Raw genomic sequence first — 5,000 nt, forward strand, 5'->3', positions numbered from 1 at the left:
TCCTCTCTTTTCTGTTGTTCAGCCCCATTCTTTTTACCTAATATATTTCACATCTCATATCAGCTAGATTGATGCTTTTTCGTTGTATGCAGTGTCTGATAATAATACAAAGTATTTCTTCTTTCAGCCGTTGTAGGTAATTCATTTCAACTTTCATCTTTGACAGTATTACAGTTCAGCTTCAAGCTTTTCTAACAATGTATTTTAGCTCTTCACTTGGGTAATGTAGTTCAGCTTCCAACTCTAACAATTTTCCTGATTTTTTAGCAGTGTAGTGCATTTGAGCTTTAAGATTTTTCGTACTATTTGTTTCATATTTCTGCATTTGTGAGTGATTATCAGTTAGAAAATATACTCAGAGCTCACAATGTCCTACGTCTTTTGTCATTATTCAACTTTTGAAGCCAACAGTTCAGTTTAGCATAAGCTTTTAACTTTTTAATGAAATTCATACGTATTAAAACGATTTCCACTTTTTCAACTACTCTCACTACTTCAATTTCTTCTTACTGATTTAAGCATCTATTCAACTAGTTTAGCTTTAGCAATTCAGCTATTCAGCATTCCCACGCATTTTCTGCAGGAAATGCATTTTCTAGTTGTAATTAAATGTATCTCCTCCTACATTCTTTCACCTACAGATGTGATTCAAACTTTAAACCATTCTCGAAAGATTCAGCTATTCAGACTCTATTCAGTGTTTTGATCTTTTACAGTTTTTGAATTAAATGCCTCAGAGCGACAAGACGGTTGGTAAATCTCTCAATGACCATAACGTTATTTATCCTCATTCTCTCTTCAGCCAAAACACAAACGAAGAGTATTTTGAAACTGCAATTTCAGAGTCATTTTCTTATATTATCTACACAAAATATATACCAATACGTTCGCAAAGGCCTTGTGGCGCTCCCAATGATGTCATTTCACTGATGCCACCTATAGTTTAAGCTGTCTGAGCCTTCTTTTCACATGTCACTCTCAGTGTCTCTTAATGGGAGCAGTCTAACAGCTGGTGATATGGTCGTTAGCTGATTACAGAGATCAAAGGGATCTCTGCTGTGTTTACAAACATGGTCACTGATTAGTAAGCATGATGCAGCATTTTTGCCAGACAGTCAAATTGCAACTACAGACAGAAATATGAACATTAACACAACATCACACACTAACTCTCTGTTCCCCACTCGTACCTGGAAAAGGTGGCCACTGGTATACAATAACCTTATTAGTTTCATAAAATGTCCCCACATTCACCAGTATGTAGGATATTACTACACTACACTGTACTATTACTACAGACATTCCTGCTTGTATGTCTCCTTTAGTTATTTATTAGCCTCTCATTGGCAGATCTCCACAGCTCTGAGTGAACTAGGGAGCTGATTGGTCAAAGCAGCAGCTGTGAAATGGTTTCATTTACTTTATGAAGTCAGCAACATTACTAAACATTTGAAAGAACCAACTCCTCCTGAAGAACAGGGGCATCTTATTAAAGTAGAATCTTATAAAGGATATTTTTATTGATTTAAATCAACGTGTTTCTGTCAGAAAGTAAGTCATTATTGACATTTATTTTAATAATTAGGCTCATATACATGATCTTAATTATATATTTTCTCAGTTATGTTATGCAGGGAGTCTTTAACTGAACATGTGATCTTCAATAAATGTATTTTTCTATCAGGACCAGACCAGAGTCTCCTGAATCTGGATGTGCATCCAGCTGTGTTTCCATTAAGAGCAACCGGTCAAAGGAGGATGGGATTGATTTTAAACGTGTTTCTGACAAAATGTAAGTTGTTATTACATTACATTACATTACATGTCATTTAGCTGATGCTTTTATCCAAAGTGACTTCCAATTAAGTGATTTCAACTGTGAAGGTTCAAACTCCAGACAACAAGTAGTCAGTGCAAGAACATTAGCTTTAAATAAGCAAAGCTACAAAGAGACATATGAAAGTGCAGGTTCAAGAATATTATTTATTTATTTTTTTTTATCCGAGGTGTAGTCAGAAGAGATGTGTTTTTAGCCTTCGGTGGAAGATGTGTAGGTTTTCGGCCATCCTGATATCGATGGGGAGCTCGTTCCACCATTTGGGAGCCAGGACAGTGAACAGTCGGGATTTCGTTGAGTGATTAGTTCTCCCTCGCTGTGAGGGAGCAGCCAGCAGTTTGGCTGATGCAGAACGAAGTGGGCGGGTTGGGGTATATGGTTTGACCATGTCCTGGATATAAGCCGGTGCTGATCCGTTCGTGGCCCAGTACGTAAGTACTAGTGTCTTGAAGCGGATGCGGGCAGCAACTGGTAAGATCCCAGGGAAGAAGTTCCCAGACTCCCTTTAAAGTCAAGCTGTTTCTCTAGTTGTTAAGCTAGGGCGACCTCATAAACGTTGTAAAACGTTGTCTAATTCATGAAATACAAAATGTCCAAACATAATAGGCACATGCTGTTATTTGTACTCTATAACATATCTCATTCATTTCCCTGTGTAGGGCTTTTGTTTCCATGCAGCTGTTGTTGAATAGCACAGCGTTCATATAGCAGCCTATAGATCAGTTTATCAGGAACTAGAGACAGACATCTCCATCCTATAAAACAACAAGCTGTAGTTTCAGTAATATTCTCATGACCTGCTCATTATGATATGATAAAGTACACTAGGAACACACTCTCATACACATCAAATAGCCTATTATATATATATTATATATATTATAAGATCAGCTGATTTCTGGAGCAGTAAACAGCTGTAGAGGAGGACGGTTGTTGTGTACTATGAAATAAATCCTGACTCAGACCTCCTCTATCTGGAAAGTGTCCTGAGATAACTTCTCTTATGACAGACTCTTTAAAGGAAATTAAACTGAATTACATATTTTAATTGATTGACAGCCCAAATATGAATATAAATGAGTAAATTCCAGCCCTACATGTGATGAGGATGAAGCTGTGTGTGTGAGAGTGATGTAACCCCCCCCCCCCCCCCCCTCCTTTCAGGGTGGAGCCTGCTGGAGTCAGATGGTTGACACCAGGTCTGAGGGAGTGTAAGTCTGTTTTTAATTTCATTCATCAAACTGTGACATCACTCATCCAACCCTCTGATGTCATCATCTACGTGCTGATTGGTTAATAACTGCAGCTGTGTTGTGTCTCCTTCTCTCCGTCAGATTCCTGTGATCTCACACTGGACACAAACACAGTGAACAGAAAACTCAAACTGTCTGACAACAACAGGAAGGTGACACGGGTGAAGGAGGATCAGTCATATCCTGATCATCCAGAGAGGTTTGACTACTGGGCTCAGCTGCTGTGTAGAGATGGTCTGACTGGTCGCTGTTACTGGGAGGTTGAGTGGAGAGGAGTGGTTGATATATCAGTGAGTTACAGAGGAATCAGCAGGAGAGACTGTTTGTTTGGATAGAATGATCAGTCCTGGAGTCTGTTCTGCTATGATGGTGGTTACTCTGTCTATCACAATGACATAAGAACATCCATCTCCTCCTCCTCTGTCTCTGGTAGAGTAGCAGTGTATGTGGACTGTCCTGCTGGCTCTCTGTCCTTCTACAGAGTCTCCTCTGACTCACTGATCCTCCTCCACACCTTCAACACCACATTCACTCAGCCTCTCTATCCTGGGTTTGGGTTCTGGTCTCCTGGTTCCTCAGTGTCTCTGTGTTCTGTGTAGGACGGAGAGTCTCCTCCTGTTTCTCACTGCTGATCAGTTGAGTCTGTACAGGATCACACTAACAGAAATATTTCAGGTTATTGTTATGAACTAATGAATGAACTTTGTATGAAATAATTCAGAATGATTGAACAGATTCCTGGTGAACATTGTAAACTTCTTGATGGAAGCTGTGATCATCAAAATCTAGAAATGCCGTTGACTTGTGTCATGTTTAGTTTGGAGTTCTGTCTCTTTTCACAATAAAAGCATAACGTTACTGTGATGTGTTTGTGATCTGGTCAAGGTAGAAAAAAGTGACAAAAGTGAGGGAAAAAACTTGAAAAAAGGTTAGAAATAAAGCAGAAAACATGGCAAAAAAAACAGAGACAATCACGACAAAGTGTCAGGAAATGCTACAAAAACATGATGAAAAGTGAGAAAAACATGTAAGCCACAAAAACACCAAGTAGCACAGGAAGACAACACAAGGCTCATGTGTTGTCAGTAGAATGAGAGCGTTTGGGACGGCACCGATTACACAATCAAATGGTCTGAAAGGAATGGGAAAAGTGTGTTCGTTGATATAGTGTTGATAGGAGAGCATACATCAGCAGATTGATGGAAAAGATGAACAATCTGATGAGGTTTTTACAATAATGACAATAATCTATGTATATATAGGAAATAAAGGGATATAGCATTAGCAAATAAAGACATGAAATGAGGAATGGAACAGGGTCAAACACACGGAGAGAAGGAGGACAAGAAAACAGACAACGGGGAATGAAATCAAGACAATCAAAGAGGAACGAGTAGCAGAGAGAACAGTTTCCTCGGTGTGGGACAAACAACAAACTGTGTGTTTAAAATGAGACATTGGGTGAATGTGGAGTCATGATAGGAAAAACATCTTTTCATCATATATTTACACCCAGGGCCTGAAATTAACACACGACCACCAGCCAAATGTGGGTGAATTTTGCAATTGCCGGTAACACTGTCAATCTACCTGCCACATTGGCAGGTAGCCAATCAGGGGCATGCATCACTGGAAGACATTGATTGACAGCCTATCGCATTTTCATTACTCGCGACAATCCCAGCAGTCCCACGTGCAGCCACTGACCAATCAGGAGTGAGAACGGGTCAAATTCATTTCCTAGTTTCTGTGATGAAGACGAGACGTGTGTGACTCGAACATCTCACATTTACCGTTCTCCCCGCGACTGACGCGCACACACACACCTGACCTAAATTGAGGACAGCTACGTTATTGTAAGTGCAATGATAAGTTAAAGTCCAATAAGTACTTTATCAAACCGTATGAAT

The 5,000-nt window shown here is 39.5% G+C and overlaps 1 long non-coding RNA gene across 1 annotated transcript in view; it reads left to right on the forward strand.

Moving 5' to 3' along the window:
- LOC116052973 overlaps positions 1–3,700 on the forward strand; it is a 21,205-nt gene extending 17,505 nt beyond the window's left edge. Inside the window, exon 3 of the long non-coding RNA XR_004897593.1 lies at positions 3,409–3,700. This is a non-coding gene — a long non-coding RNA (uncharacterized LOC116052973). The remainder of the gene's footprint in view (positions 1–3,408) is intronic.
- Positions 3,701–5,000: the final 1,300 nt, after the last annotated feature.

Source organism: Sander lucioperca, chromosome 6 (genome assembly GCF_008315115.2).
Source record: "Sander lucioperca isolate FBNREF2018 chromosome 6, SLUC_FBN_1.2, whole genome shotgun sequence".
NCBI lineage: Eukaryota > Metazoa > Chordata > Actinopteri > Perciformes > Percidae > Sander > Sander lucioperca.